General features: G+C 41.2%; 1 protein-coding gene across 1 annotated transcript in view; it reads right to left on the bottom strand.

Annotated features, from left to right (window-relative positions):
• rap1gapb (RAP1 GTPase activating protein b) overlaps positions 1 to 26588 on the bottom strand; it is a 199524-nt gene that overhangs the window by 150406 nt on the left and 22530 nt on the right. Inside the window, exon 2 of the mRNA XM_078170421.1 lies at positions 9990 to 10028. The gene's annotated coding sequence lies outside the window, so the exon portion shown is untranslated. The remainder of the gene's footprint in view (positions 1 to 9989; positions 10029 to 26588) is intronic.

Raw genomic sequence — 26588 nt, 5'->3', positions numbered from 1 at the left:
GCAGTGTAAAAGGGGCTTATGATTCTGGCGGAAAAAGGACCTGTCATAACTTTTCATAATCATGGAATGTTCTTCATATGTAATTGTTTTATTTCATCTGTATGTGCTGCTACTGTTTACCTTAATTGTTGAACATTATCCTTATGTCATTAAAACAAAAAGATAAATTGATATATATAAATATATAAATAAATACATAAATAGAAATAAAATGTACTCCCAAGCTTCTTTGGTGCCATTTCTTGTCTTTTTTTGGTAAACATTCTCTTGAGTTTCACTCTGATGTTTAAGCTGCTTAGTTTCTGCAACAGTTCCTGTAAATATATGAAAATGTACAATCAAATAAACACAACTACCTTTTTTTCAGCAAACTTGATTAGAATACTAAGAATATTAGAAAAATGTATATGGTGGGAGGTTGAGGACGACAGATGAGTCGGGTACTCTTTACACTTTTCACACACATGCTTAAAGGGAAATTTCGGTTTATTTCAACCCGCCTCCTATCGTTCTAAATTTGTTTCAAGTGACTAGTGACATAAAAATAATAGTTAGCATGTTAGCCGTTAGCCTAGATACAGCCGGGGCGCATTAGTAGCGTCAGACCTGTTAAAACGTAAGTGAACGGGCATACTTCAAGTGCAAAGTTAGTCCACTAAACAAGCTTTTTTTCCACAAAGACCGCCTCATATCGTTAGGATAAATGTCAGAGAACATACAGAAAACGACATGTAAACGTGTTGTCTTACTTTACCGGTGTGCTGCCATGTTTGTTTACCATTTAGCTCTGCTTTCCAAAGCGCGACCGGAATATCGCGAGAACAAGCAGCAATCTCATATCGTGCCTGAAATCTCGCGAGAACAAGCAGCAAAAGCTGGAAGGCAGAACCGGACAGTAGCCTGAAAAGTTCATTCATTTATTATATGAAAGATTTATAGAATAATGGCTGACTTTTGCCAGACTTCGACTTTGTGGAGGAGGAATTTGATTTTGCAGAGTTTGATGGCCGCCCTTATTTATTTGAGCCAGAATACGCTGACGAAGAGCTTCGTGAAATTGAAGAATGGAGGATGAGGAGAGAGAGAGGCACCTTTAAGCCTTGTGTAGAAACACCAGGATTATATTGCTGCCAGCTCTATACTCATTTTTGTGAAGTTCTTTTTTTTAGATAAGTAAGTTCGGTCTTTTGTTTGTGTTTTTGTTTCCAGTGGTAGGGATTAGTCAGGCCTCGTTGTGTTATATTGATTTCTATTTGTTTGGCTCAACCACCATGCCCTGCCCTCCCACTTTTTGAGAAGCCTGTGTTATGTTTGCTGAGTCGAAAATAAATCACTGCTACTCTGACTCCTTTAAATTCGTGGTCACCATCTCGTCGTCTCCACGTCTCTCTATTTTCAGAAAGGGGATGTAACAAATTAAATGTATTGTCCACCTACAAGGCAGCTGTGTCTGTTTATTCCAATGGCACAGTTTTTAATGGCGACATTTTTTACTAACATCCCTAATTGTTTTAGGTTTAATTCAAATATTGAGCTGTGTGGTCAGTAGTGATGGAGGCAGGTCCTACATTCAGTTGAGGGGTATCATTCACCATATCACGCAAACCAGTTTTGTGAAGAAGTAACGCAGCCTCGGCATCTTCACAGGGTACAGTTTTTGTGCACTCTGAAACCCGAGCTGACGGTAGGCCAAAGTCATAAATTATTCAACTTAAAGTACACAGGAAACCAATACAGATTGCTTTCTTGTTTACTGAAGTGGCTTGCACTACCACGACTGTCGATATCACAAGAATAGAGGCACTCAGCTGTAGTATTGGAAATAATCTCGAGCCACAGTTGGCGAAGCTCTGCACAGAGTACCTGGCTGCAGCTCAGGGAGGAATATGGACCAGACAACAAGAGATAAGACACAGTTACGTTCATGCATTGATGGTTTCTGTCTTTACCCATGTGTTAAACGCATAATTCAGTGTTTTCTAACAGTTGGAAAGACACAAAACAGACCGACTCTGATAAAAAAACAAAAGCTGTCAACATGATTTCCTAATGAAACACCACACAGGGTGTCCACGGGTATCAGACACTTCACTTTAATGCTTTTTACTACTTTTAAAGATAGTTTTTCAACAAATTTCACTGGTTGTACAACTAACCTATTTTTCTTATTCAAGAATTGGAGGTAAGTTTAAAAGTTAGTATAAATGGGGTTGCATGCAGAGGTAGGTTTTATGGTAGACTCGTTATACTTGTGGAAATGCTTTATATTTATTTGGCCTCTGCCACATTCTAGACTGTGCTTGATAATGGGGAGGTATTATATATGAATGCACCCACCCAATGCTTGCATGCTCTGGACTCTGTGTACCCTGGTGCACTGAGATTTATCACCAACTGTAAGCCACTAACTCATCACTGTATCCTTTATGCTCAGGTTGGCTGGCTCTCTTTACAATTTCTTAGCCTTTTCACTGGCATTCTCTCATTTACAAAGCTATTCTTGGCCTACTTCCAGCATATTTATGTGTGTACATAAAGCAAAAACTGAAAATGGCTAGGCTTTCTGTTCACAGAACATGTTTTTATTTCCTGGACCGAGGGTGCACACAAAGTTTGGCAAGCGAGCATTTATGTATGCAGCTTCTTATATGTGGAATTCTCTGCAGAAGGACTTAAAGTTGCACTCTTTGGTTCCTCTCGGCTGCTTCAAAGCACTTCTGCAGGATTTTTGTACACAATCATCTATATGCCAACGTCACAGTGTATCTTAGGTGGTCTTTGTAATCATGTGTAGCTGCCCTATTTTGCATTTTTATGGTTCACTTCTAGTATATATCAACATACGTTTTGGCTTTTCTTTGTAGTAATCTTATTTTGTGTTTTATAATGCTTGTTTTAGAGCTTTGCATTTCTATTCTGTATTTTTGTTATATGTTGTCAGTCTGTAAAGAGATTTTTTTTTAGAGTGCAAGTGTAACGGAAATGTGGACTTTCACACAGAACAGCTTGACTCATTTTGACAAAAATAAATTAAAGAGGCAACAGACAGCATTTTTTCCTAAATATATCATTATGAAAATAATGTGGGTTGCACAGGGTAGTATACACAGTAAAATCAGACTATCAGCGTTTACATAGGTTACTTAGTGGCTTTGCAATCTTTGCAATAAGCTTCTGCTACTGGGGGCGAAATTTCGCAGTAAAAATTTGCTTTACGGCAGGAAACGTGTCATGTATTGCGAAATTGGTCGGTCAGCCAATCAGGGACTGGAGCTGGTCCTTATGAGGAGTTGGGCACGAGATAGTTGAGTCACAAGCACAATGGCAGACGGACAAAGTTTGGAGACAAGTGAAAAACAGCCTAGCGAAAGAAAACAAGCTCCTCTGTCTGAGGAGGCAAAGAAGAGCAAAAAGGAGAGTGATAAAAGAAGAGGAAAAACAAGAGTAAATCTCAGTCAGGCGTTCAAGAGATGGAGGGAGCTTCGTGACCAAAAATGCTTCAGAATCGATGTCCAGCTAGCTTGCTTTCTCATGGATCAGTAAGTAACACGGCTAAATGTTAGCTAGACCAGAGAGGACTGTACTGTACTGGCTGCTAGTTCATTCCTAGCTGGCCAGCATCGCAAATCGCCACAACCAGGGACCGGGTAGCGATACACACACACACACACACACACACACACACACACACACATATATATATATATATATATATATATATATACATATACAGTACAGGCCAAAAGTTTGGACACACCTTCTCATTCAATGCGTTTTCTTTATTTTCATGACTATTTACATTGTAGATTCTCACTGAAGGCATCAAAACTATGAATGAATACATGTGGAGTTATGTACTTAACAAAAAAAGGTGAAATAACTGAAAACATGTTTTATATTCTAGTTTCTTCAAAATAGCCACCCTTTGCTCTGATTACTGCTTTGCACACTCTTGGCATTCTCTCCATGAGCTTCAAGAGGTAGTCACCTGAAATGGTTTCCACTTCACAGGTGTGCCTTATCAGGGTTAATTAGTGGAATTTCTTGCTTTATCAATGGGGTTGGGACCATCAGTTGTGTTGTGCAGAAGTCAGGTTAATACACAGCCGACAGCCCTATTGGACAACTGTTAAAATTCATATTATGGCAAGAATCAATCAGCTAACTAAAGAAAAACGAGTGGCCATCATTACTTTAAGAAATGAAGGTCAGTCAGTCCGGAAAATTGCAAAAACTTTAAATGTGTCCCCAAGTGGAGTCGCAAAAACCATCAAGAGCTACAACGAAACTGGCACACATGAGGACCGACCCAGGAAAGGAAGACCAAGAGTCACCTCTGCTTCTGAGGATAAGTTCATCCGAGTCACCAGCCTCAGAAATCGCAAGTTAACAGCAGCTCAGATCAGAGACCAGATGAATGCCACACAGAGTTCTAGCAGCAGACCCATCTCTAGAACAACTGTTAAGAGGAGACTGTGCCAATCAGGCCTTCATGGTCAAATAGCTGCTAGGAAACCACTGCTAAGGAGAGGCAACAAGCAGAAGAGATTTGTTTGGGCCAAGAAACACAAGAAATGGACATTAGACCAGTGGAAATCTGTGCTTTGGTCTGATGAGTCCAAATTTGAGATCTATGGTTCCAACCGCCGTGTCTTTGTGAGACGCAGAAAAGGTGAACAGATGGATTCCACATGCCTGGTTTCCACTGTGAAGCATGGAGGAGGAGGTGTGATGGTGTGGGGGTGTTTTGCTGGTGACACTGTTGGGGATTTATTCAAAATTGAAGGCACACTGAACCAGCATGGCTACCACAGCATCCTGCAGCGACATGCCATCCCATCCGGTTTGCGTTTAGTTGGACGATCATTTATTTTTCAACAGGACAATGACCCCAAACACACCTCCAGGCTGTGTAAGGGCTATTTGACCAAGAAGGAGAGTGATGGAGTGCTGCGGCAGATGACCTGGCCTCCACAGTCACCGGACCTGAACCCAATCGAGATGGTTTGGGGTGAGCTGGACCGCAGAGTGAAGGCAAAGGGGCCAACAAGTGCTAAACACCTCTGGGAACTCCTTCAAGACTGTTGGAAAACCATTTCAGGTGACTACCTCTTGAAGCTCATCAAGAGAATGCCAAGAGTGTGCAAAGCAGTAATCAGAGCAAAGGGTGGCTATTTTGAAGAAACTAGAATATAAAACATGTTTTCAGTTATTTCACCTTTTTTTGTTAAGTACATAACTCCACATGTGTTCATTCATAGTTTTGATGCCTTCAGTGAGAATCTACAATGTAAATAGTCATGAAAATAAAGAAAACGCATTGAATGAGAAGGCGTGTCCAAACTTTTGGCCTGTACTGTATATATATATATAACTATATATATATATGTAGGCTATATATACTATAGCTAAAAGCTCTGCTGGTTTTCTACCCGGAAGTATTTGTAAACAACAAGGTGATTCCCTCTATAGTCCGGCCGGACGGATGAGTCATGGCCTTGTAAAAGATTATGTTTGTTTCTTTTAGTTGGCGAGAATGTGCCACCGCAAACGCAACAAACATCCACTAACTTTGACGGCGTTTTCTGCGAGCACGGCTGAGCCATTTTGTACCACTACACGTGTTTCTAGTTGGACTATGTTTACAAGCACAAGAGTTCAGCAAGCCACCGAAGGACCGCCCTGCGGATTTACTATTGGTTCTGCAACGTAGGGAGTTTTAAACTCTGAAATTGTATCCGCCCATCTAAACACAAAATCAGGGAGAAAGTCATCAGTCTTTAGTTAAGCAAAGCGTCTAAAGAATGACTTGTGAGTCTACTGGTACTGTGCATTCTGGTATAATTATGTGCATTACTATTTATTTTTTCTTCAGATAAATCTGATAATTGTTGCTCGGTCTCTTTACTCATTTATTCAGTATAGTGTCCACACACCTTCTCATTCTACATATACATAGAGGTCTACTGGTGGTGGCTTTACAGCCTACATTTTATTGATTATCTCTGATCCCCACGGTCAATTTGGGCGTTGCGACAGTGCGAGCAACACCGCTGATGCTAGGTGGCGCCAAGCTAAAAAAAAACGAATCCTATCTGTTGCCTCTTTAAAGATGGATGAATTATATTAAATAAATGAAAATTCAAAGCTAACATTTATAAAATTGAATTTAAGACATTTTTGGACTTTGTAAGATCTGCAGAGACCCTGATCAGAGTCTCATCTCAGATAAACTCGTCTTGGCCTCTCTTTAACTCTGTAGCAACAACAAAAAGTTCATCTCCACTCCAGAATATTTTTTTAGACATTTCACAAAAGATCTGACCGTGGATACATTACACTTGTGCACTTGTTTGCTGAGAAATACAAAGAGAAGTAGAGAAAAACATGAATGAGATGTAGTCAGGGGATCGCAGGAGTTCAGCCGCCTTGTAAATAAGTTCTGCCACTTGGCAAAAAAACAAACACAAAAGAAGCTTGAAGCTTCAATAAATCATTGATACATGTCTTCACAAAAGTTGTGGTTTCAAGCGTTTGAACGTTTGGCTTGAAGGAGAAGTGTGGAAGATATAATGGGATCTAGTGGTGAGGACTGCAGATTGCAACTAGCTCAAACTTCTCATAGTGCCAAGCATGAACTCCCAGTTATGATTCCTTCAGTGTTCAATGTTCAGGGGTTGGTGAGGATTCTCAGTCATCCAAGACATGGTAATCTGAAGTGCTATATCATAGGCAACTGGACTTGCTTGAGTCTCTTGAAGACATTTCACCCCTCATCCTAGAACTGAAGAAGCCTCTGGGATGAGAAGTGAAACATCTTCAAGAAACTCAAGTAAGTCCAGTTGCCTAAGATATAGCACTTACGAATGTTCAGGAGGTTTTTACCATGAGCCGAATTATCCGCTGAGGTCTCCTCTTCTCTTAAACAAATGGACCAGGTGATTAAAACCAATAAAAACATTGAATGAAGCAATTTCACATTAAAAATGAGTGTCTATCCTGATGCTGCTCATTGCGCAGGGGCTGATAATTATGGCAGCCAACGCGAAAACGTAAATGGCCCTATCTAGGACAGTGTTTTGTTTGTCCATTCTGAGCTATTGTAGAAACATGGCAGTACAACATGGTGGACATTGTGGACAACGACCCGCTCCCTATGTAGATATAAACAGCTCATTTTAAGGTAATGAAAACAGAATACTTATAATTTTCGTGTCATTATATTCTAAGGCAGGAGTGTCAAAAGTGCACCCGTAGGCCGGAACCAGCCCGCCAGAGGATGTCATCCGGCCCTTTGGATGACTGTATGAAAGAGATGATAGTACCTTCAGTGTCCCTGTCTGCCAATTTCATCAGGCATCTACCTTCTATAATTAAACTCTTGTAGACCTTCCTTTGGTATTTAATATAATAGTCACTCCTTAGAAGTACCAACGCCGCATATTTCCTGAAAGCCACATTTGCATTCTGGGGCATATAGGCCTGACAGAACATGTTAAACAACTAAATAAACACTATCAGCACTAGACAGGTATAATTGGAAATGAGGGCATTACTAGACTCTGGCACTGGCACCAAGGTGTGCATCACAGCTGAGACGCTGGAGCAGAGTCAAGTGGTGTGCTCACAGTTATAGTTGCAAACTATGAAATACATACAATACATAGCATTTGATAGCTGTAGTGTCACTCATGCTTATCATATCTGTCAGCAGTGTTAGCGAGGGAGCCACCCAGCTACAGCTAGTCAGTACAGTTAGTAATGTAGCAGAATGAACTGTGGTCAAGTTGGCAGTCACCCTAATCTCCACGGTCACGTCAGCTCAAGCCTAGTTCACATTACAGGATTTTCACCGCGATTTTGACGTCCGCGTATTTGGGCTTGCTCTCTAAACGTCACCTTTCTCTATATATATATCTTTCTAATCAGTTATTTAAACGCATGATAGTAGCTTCTTTTGGGCTTGTTTCCATAGTCCTGGTTGCTTGTTTCTCTTCCAAGATCTGGCAACACTGACAAGCCGGCAAGTAACAACAACAACAATAGCAGCGTCCACAGGATCACGGGGAGTGCGTTGTTTTTGGACCCAGGCCCTGGAGGCAGATCTGATTCAACATTGGGAAGAATATCCATGCCTTTACGATGTGTCGTCTCCAAGTTTGGTGACGTCACCGCGTTATCTGGGGCTCTGTCGGCGAGGGCTCGGTTGGGGAAATCTTGTGGTGTGCACACACAGGTCGTAACGCAGTTGGCGAGACTCCCGATGACAGAAATACACGTCGCCAGGTATGAACACTCAAAAGATTATGATAGTCTCCGCGACGCAAAATCAGAGTGAAAATTGTGTAATGGGGAACTAGGCTTAACACTACAACTGTAGTACATCCATATACTGACATTAATATGTGTTACACTGAATAATGCCTTTAAACCGCCCAGCAAAGTTAGCAGAAGGATGTGTGACTACGTTCAGTTTTCAAAATAAAGTGTTATAAAATACATACAACATTATGGAAATACAATTAATTGGGTAATGTTCAGAAGAGGTGTAAAATTAATTTACGATGTCCCTTATTGATTAAAAAGTAAATATCACTAGTGTGTGAGGGAAATGTCTTTCTTTTTTTGTTTGTTTGTTTTTAGGTTGCTGGGAATAAAAAATAAAAAGTCTGTTAGGTCTAGTTATCATGCGATGGTTGATGGTTTCACATGTCTGCTAGTCCAGACTCAAATGTAGAAAGATTTTGAGTCTGACCCTCACCGCACTACCTGAGGCATTTCAAATGCCGCTGCACGCAATTGGATAGCACGATGGCCAGTCAGAGCAAAAAACAAGGTGACGTATTCACTGCACTAAGCCCCATTGGTTTGCCGACCAGTGGGGCTAACTGATATATTATGCTTTTACCGTATCCCGTTGGCAAAACAGCAAAAATGTCCTTTCCTGGAAACGAAGACTTCTAGGGCAATCTTCTGTTCCTCTCTCAAGGAAAAAGATAAGTATAGTTGGCTTAGCATTTCTTCCCAAGCTAAATTGAATGGATGTGGTCCTTTGGCAGCTGCCATCTTGGCTGTTTACTATTAGACTCCTACGGCGCAGCGCTGTCCTCATCATGTTAAGCCCGCCCAGAGCCTGCTGCTGTCAGATAGACTGATCTGATTGGTACGATAGGTGATTCAGCGGGCTCTGCTCGTCAGGGCCAGATTCCCGTGCAGTGCAAATTAGAATTTGCTAGGGGCTGGGCATCTGGATTTCCAGGTTACATGTCTGGCAAACTTGTCATAAAATATGGCCGTATGTGGCCCCCAAACTAAAATTAGTTTGACACCCCTGCTCTAAGGAAAACATACTTATCACATGATATTCCATTTCTACCATTATCCCCCTAAATCCTACACACTGGACCTTTACACCTGTATATTCATATTTTAGACAGCTTCAAAAGTCTCACTTTTCTTAAAACCAAATTTTAATTAAAAAAAAAAACAGAAAGAAATCAGGAACGGTGTGATAAAACTAAGAGAAAGCCCTCTACTCCCAGACAAATGTAGGGCATAAAGGGTGAGACCATGTTTCCTCCCTAATTAACCACTGAACAGGTCTATAATTATAAGGCTGTGCACTAAAACCTCTATTAGTATCACATCTTTGTCAAGGTAATTTCAGCAGCGGAGCACAGAGTCTATAAAGACAGCAGGATTTAAAGGGCTGCGCACCGCCACCTGCCTCGGCTGCTGGCTCCATGCAGAGGCAATAATCTCAACAAACACCGATCACAGTCATCTCAAACACTACAGGAAGTGACCTGGAGCTATACTACCACAGAGCCGCTCGCCATACACAGCGTGGCCATGTGTTTTCTTTTTCTCTTTGCTACAGTATTTTTCTTCCTCTAGGGTAGGTGACAATATCTGAGCTTGGATTCTATATTCTGTTTACTGTTAGTAGTAAAATGAGATGATGTGATGAAGGTGTGTAAATCACTTACCTCTAAACTGCCAAGCTGTGAGCTCCGTATCAGCTGTTCCTGTGGAAAAAGAGACAAGATATTTTAATTTATCATGAAAAAAAGGTGGACATAAACGTCTGAATTTCATCTGATATCAGATATTTTCCAAAAAGCACAGGTTTAGCCACAGCTGAATCAAGATCAAGATCAAGATCAAGATTAACTTTATTGTCTCACAAAGTGAGAAATTTGTTCTGGGCCATTCGCCCATGCTGCAGCCACAACACAGAACATACAATAGATATGCGCGTTCCATATCATACAAGGTGCCAAAAACTGCAAGAAACATGGTGAATTAAAAAATGAATAAATAAAAGAATTAATAAATAACACCTAATAGGGCTAATAAAATGCTAAAATTATAATAAGTAAAAATACTAACCTGTGCAAAACAAACAAAAGCAAGTCATCTGAGCTCTGGTCTTATTTGACCTTGTTTACCAGCGTTATTGACACAGGAACAAACGAGTTTTTAAATCTGTTCAGTCTGCAGTGAGGAACTCTAAACCTTCTACCAGATGGTAGCAGCTCATACTCGCCATGCATGATGTGTGATGGATCGCAGATAATTTTATTTGCTTGTTGCAGAGTGGCCTGTTCATAAATACTCTGAATGGAGAAGTGCTCTTTAACACCAATAATTTTTCCAGCAGCATGAATTAGCCGAAACAGTGTGAATGCACTTATCATCTAACAATTAATAGCATATTCATTTGTCAGTACGACATACAGCATGTCACATCTTATACGCCCCATTGAAAACACTATAGTTTGCATTTGACTGATTTGCTGACTTAAATCTGACACACATCCTCGAGCAGATTAAACCGCCCACCGCCCCTCACTCTGTGTACACTGAATTTAACTGGCAGCTGCGAGAACACACATCATGAATATCAATTATTACTAAAGTGGAGCTGTGAAAATTAGCCGGGGCGGTTCTATTGTGTAGGTTAATGGAAACTCAGACGGGCCTTTAACTGTAGGGTTAATGCCACTACTAAGCCACCGTGACAATTCTGTCCTTGAGCTTGAATAATAAATTGAAAATGTGTGTGGGCTCACACGATTGGTTGGCAACATGCATGAAACATTGGATCTATTAAAAGAGGAGTAAACAAACAAATAAGGACGAGGAAACAAATTATTTTTCAAAAACACAACATTTATGCTCGTCATTTGAGAAAGCCTGCTATAATTGATATCTCAAACATGAATACATATATTACCCTACATCTTCAGATACAGCCCTCTTTATCGAATACATTTTATATAACAGGACTATTTACATAAATCATCTTGGAGGCATGAACCTGCAACCTCACACTAAAACACATCCAGCTTTCTTCTCTTGATCCTACTATGTACCCAGAACCTGATGTATCTTATTCCTCTGTACCATTGATCTCCACTGTTGTCCAAAACCATGGAAAACACACAAGTAAACTTTTTCCCCATGTTCATTCATTATAGTCAACATGGATTTTATTGACATGCAGTTTATTTTGAGTTGATTCCACATAGACCAGCCCATCCACTACGCTCTGCTACTGCCAGTTGACTTGTTAATCCCTCAATTCAACAGGGCTTTGTTGTCCTGGCTCCTCAGTGATGCTCCAAACTCCCTGTTGACATCATTGACAGCAGAAACATTACACATCTTCATTGCAGACTGAAAACCCATCTGTTCAGACTTCACCTCGGTTCATAAAATAAATATCTTACTATATAATGACGAAAACTCTGTCTGTGGGTGTGTCTGTCCCACGTTTTTCTATTCACTGATGTGGTCAATCTATGTGAAACTGCACATAGGCATTGAGGATTGGCATAGGTAGAAGGTGACAAAGCTACTTTTTTCCAAAAATTACACTATTATTAGTATATTCTTTTACAAAATCGATGCACTCCCCCCACGAGTTACTGCGCACGTGCGTTAATAGATGCATCCACCTCAAACAGACATCATCTCAGCCACAGCCGATAAAGGTAGGACGTGGGCAACTGTGCGCTCAGTGGGTATGGACTAGTAAATATACAATCTCAAAACAACGATAAGCCTCTGGGAGCAATGGCCAATATTTTGGGACATCGTCTATATCAGGTATCTGCATATAAATGCATGTTTCTCATACAACATTTAGTGGTGTGACAGACTTGTACAAGCAGCTCCAGTGGAAAAGCGATACAGTGGGCAGTTTAATTTCGGATAATATCACACTGGAGATCACATTTATTTTTCACCTGAGGCATTCCACTTGCCTGAATGGTGAGTTTACTTGCCTTGGGCGAATGTTAATGTTGAGTTCTGTGATAGGAGAAAAATGCTTTGGTGGACACACAATGCTACAAGGTAAGGTGCACTCAGGGTTCTGGAGCGAAATAGTTAAAGGGATAGTGCACCCAAAAATGAAAATTCAGCCATTATCTACTCACCCATATGCCGAGGGAGGCTCAGGTGAAGTTTTAGAGTCCTCACATCCCTTGCGGAAATCCAAGGGGACAGGAAGTAGCAGCACAACTCCACCTAATGGCTTACAGTGCCCCAGATTGTAACGTCCAAAAAACACATAATTGAAACCACAGAATATCTCCATACTGCTCGTCCGTAGTGATCCAAGTGTCCTGAAGCCCTGACGTAAAAAGTTGTTTGGAAAAACGTCATTTGAACTCTGTTTTTAGCCTCATTGTAGCCTGTAGCTCCAACTGCCTCTCTGTGGACCTCTGTGTGTGCGCTTGCGTGAGACCATGAGACATGGGCACTGCCTTCATGTGTGTTCATGTGCTTTCGCTGGTCTCGCTGCACACGAGTCAAATTTTCAAATAAAATCACATCACATGTACGTAACATCGATGCCCAACCATGATTCTTTTCCAAAACTTACTAACCACTAGTGGTGCTACTTTGTAAGATACCATGCAAACCTGTGTGCATAACTTTTTCTAAGATATCATTCGAACAGGCCCTGCTGCTGTACACAAGTGCAGAAAATGAGTAATAATCCGCGGGTGAAAGTAATCCCCAACAAATACAAATTACTCCTGTCTGAGTAACCAAGTTGCCAAAAACTGCAGTGCCCAGCTGCTTTAGGAAATTACTTCTTAATGCTGACAATTTATATAACCTGTTTGTGAAGATTTATGTCTTCAGTAGGAATCAATGGGCTTAAAGCTGAGCAGCAAAGACAGAGCAGGGTAGCTGGGAGGTACTGAGGGAACAATCTTTTTTGCTAACAGGAAGAACAAAGAATAACATCAGCTCATCCTTTGAAAAAGAAACTCAGAAATAAGCAGCATTTTTTTTCCCACATTTAAGACCTGGAACATTATAGCAGCTTCCATTTCAGTGTTTACCTGACAAAGCTAAAGTCTTAAAGTTTTATGAGGTGGTAAGCCACATCATCACCTAAACCCAGAGGGGTAGTGAAATAAGCTCTAAGGGCACAGTATACTGAATGGTCTGGCTTTAAACTAGCCGGCTAAATTGATTGCGGATGGATGTTTTTCAGATGAGTTGACGTTTTCTGGCCCTTTACATCAATTCGAGTACATCCTGACACAAGAGAATGACAGTAAAATAACCACTTTTCGGCTTCGTCTCAAGGTTTACATGAATTTATATTCTATTACATTACTAACTGGTGCCACATGCTCCTTAGACAATAATGTCTCACACGCCTAATTTCCATCAGCAGAGCCATTATCATTATCACCACCATCAACGAAATATCTGATGGGCGCACTAATCCTAATTAACAGTAGGAGGTGGAGCTAATCAGCCAGTCCAGTTATCTTAATTTACCTATTCTGCTAAGGAGAAAATGGAGAAGGAATGAACATAATTGAGTCAACCACAACTACAATCACAATGTCTTGATGAGGGAAGTGGAACAATTATCTCTGATACAGCGCACTCTCAGGCAGAGAAAAAAATACAATTATTGATTTAAAAGAAAAATTTGCCACCTTTAATGTGGATGTTTAATCAGCGTTGATGGTAAGTAAATGTAGCGAACTGAAGCAATAAATCCCTCAGTGAATGCTATACTGATTGAGAAAGAGGAGTGCTCCAGCTCACTGAGCTGTGCCGGCAGTGCCTACGTGTACCAGGATGCACTGTGAGCAAGTTCTGAAGCCGAGCCAACTGGGGACAAAAATGCTTTCTTAATGGTCATCTGCCCTTGGTTGTCTATTTCGGTTTATTTTCAGGAACCTAAAGGTCTCCAGCACACCTCTGTCCAAGGAGGAGTAAAACTGTCATGCATAGTAGTGTGCACATGTGCTTTCTTAGGGTTAGCATGAGCAACAGCATCCAACATAATCAGCCACAAAAATTAATTGCAGCAGAATTACCGAATTTCTTTTGGCATCAGAGGACAATTTGAGCAAAGACACCACCAGTAGATGCTACACTCAGCAGCTCAGGTTTTGGGGTGTCATATCCTCTTGAACAGCTCATGCAGCTGCAGCTTTCTGCTGCATTTCTTTGGCCGTATACATTGGCTTGAATAAATATAGCTGATTTTTTGATTTGGCCAAAACAATGTAAAATATAGTCTCATCAATACTTTCAGCTGCACTTATATTTTGGGATGCCATTTTCATTGTACTAGATGTAGCTAGTTTGCAATACAAGCAAAGAGAACAAGGTTGTGTTTTTGAGCAGCATCTAAAGCACAACCTGGCCAGTGTTGCACACTGTCATACTTCACTAGAGCTAGCTCAAAGTTCACTTCACACATATTGAAATTAAGCAGTTCATGTTCATAGTTCACAATCGAAATTTAGAATTAAGTTCACAGTGTCAAAAAATGAACTAGTTTACGTTCATGTGTTGCATTTTTGTACATAAAACAATAGGACTGACCCAAAAAATTTGAAGCTTTGAAGCTTTGTTCGATGGCACGGGATTCGATTGTGAAATTTTTTTTTTTGAATATTTGGCCTTTTTTTTCTCCTGTTTTTTCGTGGGACCTTGAATGCAACACCATTTCTGACAAGGAAATAGAAAGCCCGACGTGCAATGAATGGAGACCTATTATCCTGCATGAACACAGACGACTAAATTCTTTCAACAATGTGACTCAAAATAATGATAAAATAGATTTTATTGATGTAAAATAATATGCCAGTGGTGACATTTTCCACTGGTCCGCTGCGCTCTTAGTCTGGTGTCAGTGACACATGCTGCTCTGAGTTGCGCATCTGTCTGCTTGCGCTGCAGTGTGCGCCGAGGGTTTTAATTGTTAGTGTTAAATCAAAAGTTAAACACTACTAAGAAGTGTTTTTTTGTTTGTGAATATTTTTATCTTAATTCTAGGGTTGCAAGAAACTACCTTTTCGCCATAATTTGTAAGTTACTAACTTTTTTTTTTTTCAATCGCTCAGCGAGTTTTTCGTCGAAGGCTCTGAGCTCTGAAGTTTTGATTTTCAAAAATGAAGTCCAAGGTCAGCCCTATAAAACAATATATTTTGTTCATCATTCACTCACAGATGTTTCTCAAGAATGGTCTGATGCTTCATCTCATGTTGTCTGAAACTTGTTGCCAACATGACTCACGATTGGACTTGTTTTCTCGTACCTGGTAGGCACAATTAGCATAAAATTGTAGATTTTTTTCCCCATTAAAATCTGAATTCATTTGCTCATGAAAGTCCTTCAAATATCCATATGAACTGACTTTAAAAGTACTACTAGCTGTGTTGTCTGAATTGCCATTAACACTAGCCTTGCTGGTGTTGTGTCAACACATTCTCAACCCGACCTTGTCACATTTCAACATTTGGTCATGGACCGTCTAGGTCCAGATGGTTGTTGACGTTCTGGGACACCATGTCAAGTTCTGCCTGTTACATGCATTGTCTTCTTTCAAAATACACTACAGTTTTAACAGGAAATGTACCGTTTATATACAGTCTCTTTCAAAATAAACGCAATATGTCGGTACAACACCGTGAACTTTTTCCTTCAACAACTAAAGCACATGGGTTTAAGCAACAAAAAAACATGGTTGAGTTTGGCTTTATAATCTAACAGGACACAAACACCACTCTCCCGGGTGAAAGTCCAACCCATCCGTTCTTGTCCTGCCGCTTTTCCTCCTTACGCCACCAGGTGCCATTAAACTATAATAGCGACTGGCCACGTGTCATGCTGATGTTAAAGGACATCTGTTTTTGTCAGTGTCATTGCCCAAGTGTCAGTCATTGCTCAAGTCACTGTCTAAGTGCCAGAATTCATCAACTTCTGAGTGCGACCGGTTCGGCATCCTTGGTGCCTCGATTCTTGGGTGCTGTAAAATGCGCTTTGTCAACTGTCACAAGAGTGAACTGTTTGCATTCAGGTTCAATTAAGTTGCAAACTGATGTGTTCAGTTCACCTTTTACCAAAAATAGGAGCAATTTGTGCATGAACGTGCTCTTTTAGCACACAAAACTACCACTGGCAAGCTGAATTAGCCTGCAGTTCTTTCTTGACTCCGATAACGTCACTGTCACGTCAAATGAACGCGCTGGATGCAGGAAGAACTACAGATTTTGCAGCTTTGAACCCCGCTTTCCTGGCATGCACTGAGGAATTTATTTCCTCATTAAACTACATTTACCATCAACCCTGACAACACATCCACACAAATGATGGCACATTTTACCATTAAATATTGTCTAAACATAAAGGAGAGAAGAACTGAGTGAATATGTTAAAGTGATCCCAGATGACTCCTTTATGTTGATAAAATAATTCAGAACTCTCAGCTAATTTGCATTCTGTTGACTCCTGTCAGCTCCACATTAACCCTGATACCAAGCAGCTTGCAGAAGACAAACACACAGCCCCGTCATGCAGTTGCAGCTGCGGAGGCCTGATCAATATAAACAAAAATGTTCTGCTTTCCAACCTACACCTTCGCATACATCTGGTGCACAGAGCCTGTTGTATAAGCAGCTCACGTCTGCAGGGCGTTAAAATAGCACAGTCATATGGGCCTTCACTGTTGCCATGCATCAGTACTTTAACCTAAAAAATGTAGTAGTTATCATCGAAGAGGAAATAAAGTGTCTTGCTTCTTATGTGGGATTATTTTCCCTTCTGTCATTGGTCATTTTAAATCATCAGAACATCAGTCTGTGAGACTTTTTTTCCAATAAACAAATTTAAAACTCAGTCATTGAGGATGTATTCAAAGAGGATGAACATATATGGAGGAAATGCATGCTCACAGGGAAAGCTCTCTGCTGTAAAGAGATTCAGGCATCTCAGAGTGGAATGACATTTTTTACTCATGCAACACAGCAGCTGATGCAGCATGTAATTGCTCTTGAAAGTGCAGCCGTGTGAGGAATAAACAGGGCTACACTTACTGCAATTTGCCAGGTGTTTGTGGAAAAGTCAGAGACTCCACCTCATTATCTTCACTGCGAGATTCACTGTCATATACTGCAAAAGGCAAACCCTCTCTGCACCTGCTTCTCTTGCACCGACTACCAAAAATAAGTCTCCTGCCAACAGCAAGTGGACAGCAGGCTCGATACTGTATGTTGTTTGTAAAGTTGAGACACACATAAAAACCCCAGCTGTAAACTTCTCCACAACACCACCACCTACACTGAAGCACAAAGCTCTCAGAAAGCAGTGCTCACACAGTCCGGCTTAGCGGAAAGCTGCTCTCATCCCTCTCACACAGAAACATCTCCACAGATGGAGGCAGGACGGAGGATGGGGATCAGGAGAGCATCCCAAACACCCCAACTTCTGCCAAATGACACGGTAAACACGACACAATATGTGTGCAACTGTGTCTTTGACACACGTAAACCATGAGCTTTTGATCTGACGCCTCTGAGAACAAAATGAAAACAATGCACAAAGCTCACGAGATGCAACGCGACAATAAATACTGGATTACTGAATATGCGCTGCAGTTTAGACATTGCAATTGCTTAATTAGAATTTAAAAAAACCCTATCGAATGACATTTTTAATGAATTTTTGATAGGAGGCCTCGTCTGACGTCCCCCGAGGATTGACTGAATGGAACAATAAAAACACGTTGACGCTGTGGCTGGCGAAGGCAGATGTCCCTGAGAGCTGTAGGCGTGGAAAACATTTGGAGGATGAGAGGGAGAAACAATGACATAGCCAGAAGGTAGAAAAGGAAAACATGGAACATACCGAAGTAAACAAAGTCTTCTCAATTAAGTGTTGATATTCAGAGAATGCTGGGGCCTGAGGGGGATGTTCAGCTGAGCAATGATTCCAAGAAAGTGACTGGAGGAACTTTAACAAACCTGTGACAGTGTTCTTCTATTTTTCTGTGTCAAATAGCGACGGCTTTTTTTTTTTAAGTTTTATTTCCTGTTACTCAAGACAACACTTCTATCGCCAGCTTAACTATAGAAATCACTAAAGCCAGGGTCTAGTAGGGCAAATAACATGAGCAGTCACATGATAAGTTTGTAATCAAATCTACAGTTTAAATTCAGTTTGTGTGTAAAACCTTAAATCCCTTAGGAATATTTCTTTAACGCACCACCAATATTGTTCCCTAATCTAAACCATTATTGTAACTGTGTAGACAAAGCTCCCTTAACCGTAATGAAGTTTTCATTTTGACCCAAACCATGTTTCCCTAACCTTACCAAATGATTCATTTGTTCATTATTTATCCGTAACTGCTTATCCTGTTAAGGATCGCGGGTGGTGGTGGGTGGGGGCTTTGGAGCCTCGCCCAGCTGTCACTGGGTGAGAGGCGGAGTACACCTGACACATAAGCCCTTTTTAAATAGGAATTGTGCAAATTTGAAGGAAAGCCTAATCAGAATTCGTTCAGCATTGGCAGTACAAAAACAAAATCGGGGAGTGCAGCAAAATGCCGGCTGCCTACTTTTGTTTATACACAATGTGCCTTTTTCGGGGCAATGGGGGGGCGTGAGCAAGTAACAAAATGTGTAGCTCAGCGTGACGTAAACAGTGACGTGGGAGGGAAGCCGCAGCTGGCCAGTCCTTCAGCGATTCTCTCGTAAGTTGGCCCATTCTTCACCGTCCCCGTCATCTGACGGTTAATGGCCTCTTCATTTGCGAGGGCAAGGAGGGCGCGCAATTCCTTGTCTCCCCAGTTGCTCATCTTTATAGTGTCTGTCAGATTTGTGTTTCCCTCTTGCTTCTAGCTGCTCGCTAATTCCTGCTATCAGCTGTTTCCTGTCAGTCCATCGCCAGTGGCACATGTTGGAAGGCCACCTCGTTCTTTTTAAACCAAAAGGGTTCCGCCAATATGTCTACCCTACGAGGCGGAAAATTGGGCACCTCGGATCAGCTCGCCAATCCAGCTCTGTGTGTCTAAACGCTCACAGCTTGCCGGCAAAATAGCCCAATATTCGCCGAAAATCTGGCAGTGTAAAAGGGGCTATAGAGATAAAACTTACTTAACCCAAAATTTGCAATTTTCCGAAAACATAATCAAGTGGTTTTTGCGACTAAATCCAGGCAAATCTTAAAGGAATACTTCACCGCTCAAATGACTATTTATATAGCAGTTATTTGTGTTTAATGCAAGAAGAAAAAGTTTTTTACATGTTTCCGCTGAATGACGAATCCAAAACGGTGAATATTCTTGATGAACTGAAGGTCAAGGGGTTTTGACGAAGTTTTGCTGTTGTTCAACACAGAACCCATTTTCTCTGACTATATATATATATATATATATATATACAGTACAGGCCAAAAGTTTGGACACACCTTCTCATTCAATGCGTTTTCTTTATTTTCATGACTATTTACATTGTAGATTCTCACTGAAGGCATCAAAACTATGAATGAACACATGTGGAGTTATGTACTTAACAAAAAAAGGTGAAATAACTGAAAACATGTTTTATATTCTAGTTTCTTCAAAATAGCCACCCTTTGCTCTGATTACTGCTTTGCACACTCTTGGCATTCTCTCCATGAGCTTCAAGAGGTAGTCACCTGAAATGGTTTCCACTTCACAGGTGTGCCTTATCAGGGTTAATTAGTGGAATTTCTTGCTTTATCAATGGGGTTGGGACCATCAGTTGTGTTGTGCAGAAGTCAGGTTAATACACAGCCGACAGCCCTATTGGACAACTGTTAAAATTCATATTATGGCAAGAACCAATCAGCTAACTAAAGAAAAACGAGTGGCCATCATTACTTTAAGAAATGAAGGTCAGTCAGTCCGGAAAATTGCAAAAACTTTAAATGTGTCCCCAAGTGGAGTCGCAAAAACCATCAAGCGCTACAACCAAACTGGCACACATGAGGACCGACCCAGGAAAGGAAGACCAAGAGTCACCTCTGCTTCTGAGGATAAGTTCATCCGAGTCACCAGCCTCAGAAATCGCAAGTTAACAGCAGCTCAGATCAGAGACCAGATGAATGCCACACAGAGTTCTAGCAGCAGACCCATCTCTAGAACAACTGTTAAGAGGAGACTGCGCGAATCAGGCCCTCATGGTCAAATAGCTGCTAGGAAACCACTGCCAAGGAGAGGCAACAAGCAGAAGAGATTCGTTTGGGCCACGAAACACTAGGAATGGACATTAGACCAGTGGAAATCTGTGCTTTGGTATGATGAGTCCAAATTTGAGATCTTTGGTTCCAACCGCCGTGTCTTTGTGAGACGCAGAAAAGGTGAACGGATGGATTCCACATGCCTGGTTCCCACTGTGAAGCATGGAGGAGGAGGTGTGATGGTGTGGGGGTGTTTTGCTGGTGACACTGTTGGGGATTTATTCAAAATTGAAGGCACACTCAACCAGCATGGCTACCACAGCATCCTGCAGCGACATGCCATCCCATCCGGTTTGCGTTTAGTTGGACGATCATTTATTTTTCAACAGGACAATGACCCCAAACACACCTCCAGGCTGTGTAAGGGCTATTTGACCAAGAAGGAGAGTGATGGAGTGCTGCGGCAGATGACCTGGCCTGGCCTCCACAGTCACCGGACCTGAACCCAGTCGAGATGGTTTGGGGTGAGCTGGACCGCAGAGTGAAGGCAAAGGGGCCAACAAGTGCTAAACACCTCTGGGAACTCCTTCAAGACTGTTGGAAAACCATTTCAGGTGACTACCTCTTGAAGCTCATGGAGAGAATGCCAAGAGTGTGCAAAGCAGTAATCAGAGCAAAGGGTGGCTATTTTGAAGAAACTAGAATATAAAACATGTTTTCAGTTATTTCACCTTTTTTTTTTTAAGTACATAACTCCACATGTGTTCATTCATAGTTTTGATGCCTTCAGTGAGAATCTACAATGTAAATAGTCATGAAAATAAAGAAAACGCATTGAATGAGAAGGTGTGTCCAAACTTTTGGCCTGTACTGTATATATATATATATATATATATATATATATGTATATATATATATATATATATATTTGACGAAGTTTTATATATATATATATGGTCATTTGGGCAGTGAAGTATTCGCCTAAATATAGCGTTGTCACATCATAGAACAAATATTTTACAACTGATGATTTGGTTTTTAAGGCACAGTCAAATGATGCATCAGATCAGAAAACTCTTCTGTGTTATATTGAAGGGAATGGACAAATGTCATATTATGATGTTTAATTTGACTTGTTGAGAATACTGGCTGAAACTATACACTGCACAAGAGATTCCAAAACACACGGGACAAGATGTTAAAATCCTTTGTGCAAGCACATACAAGAGTTCATCGGTGAACAGTAGACATGAACTAAGATTGAGTTGTAAATTTGGGATGCATCTTCAGTAGTGTTCCTTTGGTTCCTGGGGTGTTTCGGCCATTCACACTGTACACCCTCACTAAAGGCAGTCAGCTACAGGGTGATCAGTCCTAAGCTTACATCCCAACGCCCAATTATTCATGATTACTTATTATTTATGATTAATTATTGCTATTTGGAGCCCAGCAGGGATCCTTCCTTTTCAGCCAGAGCCACTGACTGCTTCTCTCTGCTGCCTGCAATGCAGCTTTGATGGCTGAGTGCTGGCTCTGGCCCCTGATTCCTAGGTCCCTCAGTAGTTTGGTGGTAGATGTTGCCACAAACCTGTCACAAGCTAAACCCAGCTGGCCTCTCTGGCTCCGGCCCGTCACCTGGCACCTTCCTGATGTAAATGCTGTCCCTTGCGATCACAGAGGTCCACCTGTGGTGAGGCCGCAGTGCAGCCGGCACTAATTCCTCATTACTCTAATTGTGTTTTCCTCCTCTCGTGCTCTCTGGGGGGCAGCAAGGCAATGTTTCTTTCCTCACTGACATTTTACAACAGCATGCTCTCTGTGTGTGGCTGCGTGTGACTGAGCGAGCATAAAGAGTGAGTGTATTTGTGGTGAGAGTGGCAGTGGGGTTGTGGGTGAGGTACAACTGTTTTTATAGACAGAAGAATACAACTGCTACTGTTGAACTTTGTGATTTCTGAGTGCTGTACAAGAGAATGTAAATAATACTACCTACCTCAAGCCACTGATGCATAGACAAACAAATTACTACTTTAACATCCCTGGTGGATTGTGTTTACTGAATGTCGATAAGATTTCCCGCTATTCTATTTGTGATGGGAACCTTGCTGCCTATCTTGTTAAACCAGATTTCCCACCAGGGCTGTTGAGATTGTGGATAGAGACGCATCTGAACCTATGTGAGTGCATTATGTATATTGATTGTAGAAATCATCTGCTCATCAGTGCATTTGCTTTTACCAGTAAGTCTTTCACAAGACAGGCAAAATATGTTCCTATTATTCATTTCTTTATAACACCAACAAACTTAAAGGGTAAGTTCTGTGTTTTTCAGCCTGGACCCTATTTTCCCATGTTTTTGCGTCCAACGTGACTAATGGTAACCACAGTTTTTGACATTGGTCCAGTATGAGCAGAACAGGCTTGGTGTTTGTGCCCCATTACTTTACGTCTACTAGACCTATAAAGCCCCATTTCCACTGAGCAGTTCGGTACGCTTTTTTTTCTGTTTCCACTGTGAAAAGTTGTGGATGGTACCAATGGATCTGTTCCGTATGGTCCCCATTTTTGGTCCCCCCTTTGTTGGGGTACCTAGCACACAGATCTGGTACTAAAAGGTGGAGCTGTGAACACTGCAGTCTGTTGATTGGTCAATAGAGGATGGTCACTCTGCTCAGGGCTGAGGTGTGGCTGGTTTTGAGGCTCATGTAACCACTGTTCATACTGTGAAGAGTTTCTATAAACTAAAAGGATGTTTTGCTGCCTCTCACAGCAGCTGGAGTCTAAGAAAAAAATAACTTAATTCACTGGGCCGAGTACCAGCGACCTTTAAGGTGGAATGTTAACTTGTAATGTTACTCAATGCATGAGTTGACGACATGAATCCATCAACACACCTTAAATTTCACTGACAACTTTGACCATCCAATTTGTTTTTATATGACACACACTTTTAGTAATGAGTGGATCTTCAAGCATTTATATGCATTAATTTCGACCACCGGCTTATGTGAATGGCGTATATTCTAATCCTCACTTGAAGAAAAAAAAGCGTCGTTCCTGTGGGCTACGGCAACACTAAACCCCTGAGCTTGCCTTAAAATGCCTAAATGCACAAACCCACTATTTTCAAATATCTCATGGAGAGACAATATCTCGGCATGTTAGCGTGCAGCCTCATTCTGTGGACGATAAACAAGGTGTAGACTTCCATCTGTGTCACCGCTGATGAGGAAATACAGTGAGTGCTGGACAGAGCAGTGAGTGACAACAACCCCACCCACATTTGAGAGTACTGTTTGTGGTGGAAACACTAAACGGACCTATGGTCTAGGTATCAGGTCTGAAGGGTTACTTTTGGTTCCAAAAGGTACCATACCGAAAGTGTTTGGTGGAAACGCAGCTTAAGTGCTTGTTTTTGCTACAGACAGGCTCAGATAATTATTCTCAGTGTCTGATAACATTATGGAAAGGATCCTTACGGAGACAGACCTTTTTGTTAAAAAGGAAAATCCTTTTTTGTTTAACCATAAACAGCCCTGAAATCACCATCGCCAAACCCACCAGACTCCATTTAAATAAACAGTAATTTAGTCATTGTAAAACACACTTAATTAAACAACTGACAGGAAGAATATAAAACTTACTAATACAGTCTTGGTTCACTTTTCCATTGTTCAATAATCACCACTTCTGGTTTGGTTGAAATACGCTCTTGATTCACCCAATAAGATGTGAAAATATGCTGTCTCTATACACGCTAAAAGTACTGTTTTTTTCATGGAGTCTGGTGTTTCTGGTTAAAGAAAAGGGTCTTATCCTTTAACAAAAAGGTCCATCTCTATAGGGATCCTTTCCATAAAGTAGTCAGATGCTTATAATAACAATCTGAGCAGGCCAAAGTGGCAAAAACAAGCACTTTTAATGGACTTAAATTGACTGGGCATAAATGCCCCCCGGTGGTTACACTGCAGCCCATCTTGCAGCTGCCGGCTGTCGTGAATGCTGGACCAGTTTCACAAATTGTTGTTCCCACTAGTCACTTAGACACAAAAAATTGGAAAATAGAGTCCAGGTTGGAAAACACCAAACTCACCCTTTAACAATCTTCACATCACCTCAGTAATTTATCGCTCACTGTGTCAAGAGTAACTTGATTCTAAAATCTGTATTTCTGTCGCAGAGAAACAGTTGTGGGAGAGAAACTGAGAAGTTGAGGATGTTTTTGGGGATGCTGCGAGATGAAGGCAAACAGGTCATCATAGTCGTCATGAGGTCTGACTGATGCCTCCTGCAGGCGTGTAAGTGACGCACTGAGGTCCAGGCTCTCCCAACCTCACATTTCTGTCTCTGGTTACGTCATTATAACTGCTGCATCACCAGACAGTCTGGCTGTGGCCTGGATGTAGCATCCATTCTGTCATTTTTATTACAGCTGACAGGCTGAGGTTTACATAAAAAGAGGGCGTAGATTTACACCACTGGCTTTTCTTCAATACTGTCCATTAATCACTGCACTACAGAGGCAGAGTCTCCACCAGCAGATGCACCCTCCATAAAATATCTGTCTCAAGCAATTTTGCCATGGAGACAGATGCTTGAAATCTTTCTCACAAAAGGAAAAAAAAGCCTGATGACATTATTTCGCTTGTTCACAGTTCCCTGCCTTTGTGTCAGGGAAACAAGAGGTTTCTTGAAACATACTGAGATTTCACTCAGGAAATGTGTCCACTTTAAAACTTTAAACTAACCACTTCAACTGGTGATAATCAGACTAACTTCAGCCCTGTGCTTTACCTGCAGTGCACATAGCAGCACCTGACTGTGATTGATTTGTTTGTTTCTACTCTCCCCAACTCGGAAAAACTTTTCGACATTCTGACGCGCCACTCTGATTACTGCGAAGTGAACATATGGTGTAATCGACCAATCAATCACCTGCTAAGCAGAATCAGACGGATCCTGACACATCTCATCCAGTCCATTACAACATGCCGGCTTAAACAGTCACCTCGCTCATTAAATACGTGGCCTTTGCTGCGTGATGTTGTGCCACTGCTTATTCTACCTGAAGCTTTAATTAAGGCGAGGCAGGGTGCCTACACTAGAAAATGCTGCGAGTAAACCTGTAGCATGGATTAAAAAAAGCAGACACAAGAAATATTACTCATCCTCAAAAGTCAAAACTGGTTGCAGCCTTTTATGAGTCTTTCATTAGAAAAATTACAGCAAACTAAATCATGGGTCAGAAAACCACTGGTTGATTCTAAGCTCTTAAAAAAGCTTTTCTCATCTGAGTTTAAAGGGACGGTCCACCCCAAACCCAAAAATACATATTTTACCTCTTACCTCTTGCTCTACATATCAATCTAGATTTTTTTGGTGTCAGTTGTAGAGTGTTGGAGATATCAGCCGTAGAGATGTCTGCCTTCTTTTGAATATAATGGAACTAGATGGCACTCGGCTTGTGGTGGTCAAAGTGCCAAAACATACACATTTCTGTTAAATGACACTGCTTTTTTCTAAGGTCTCTGCCCAGAAGAGTGCTCTCATAGGAACAGCTAAGATTCTGCACAGAACCCTCCAACTCCCAGACCCAGGATCCAAGCTTGAGGAAGACACACCACCACCACCTCCATGGGAGTGGAGGTGAGAGGGGGATGCACTTACAACAAATTGCTGCCTTGACCCACCACAGTAGCTGATATACTGCACTGACCCCAAACACATTAAACGGAGCATAAATTAAACCAGAAAAATATCTCATCTTAATCTTACTTATTCTCATCCCCCCTCTCTCTTCCTCTTCTCCTGCATCTTCATATCAGTTGATTAGAGGCATTAACTCTTTCAGTTAAAGGGGCACTTCACCCCCAAAATTAAAAATGCACGTTTCCTCTTACCTTGGAGATATCAGCTGTAGAGATGTCTGCCTTTTCTCAAATATAATAGAACTAGATGTCATTCTGCTTATGCTCAGCAACTCAGCATCTCAGAAATCATGACGCAGTTACTCAAAATAACCTCCTGAGACCCAAACTTTTGTTTAATATGCATTTTTAATTTCTCCTAGCTATTTGGGATCAGTAGGACCTGAGAAGTATAAAAATCTT

Source organism: Epinephelus lanceolatus, chromosome 1, assembly GCF_041903045.1.
Source record: "Epinephelus lanceolatus isolate andai-2023 chromosome 1, ASM4190304v1, whole genome shotgun sequence".
In the NCBI taxonomy this organism is placed as follows: domain Eukaryota; kingdom Metazoa; phylum Chordata; class Actinopteri; order Perciformes; family Serranidae; genus Epinephelus; species Epinephelus lanceolatus.
This window is presented reverse-complemented; position numbering and strand designations above follow the sequence as displayed.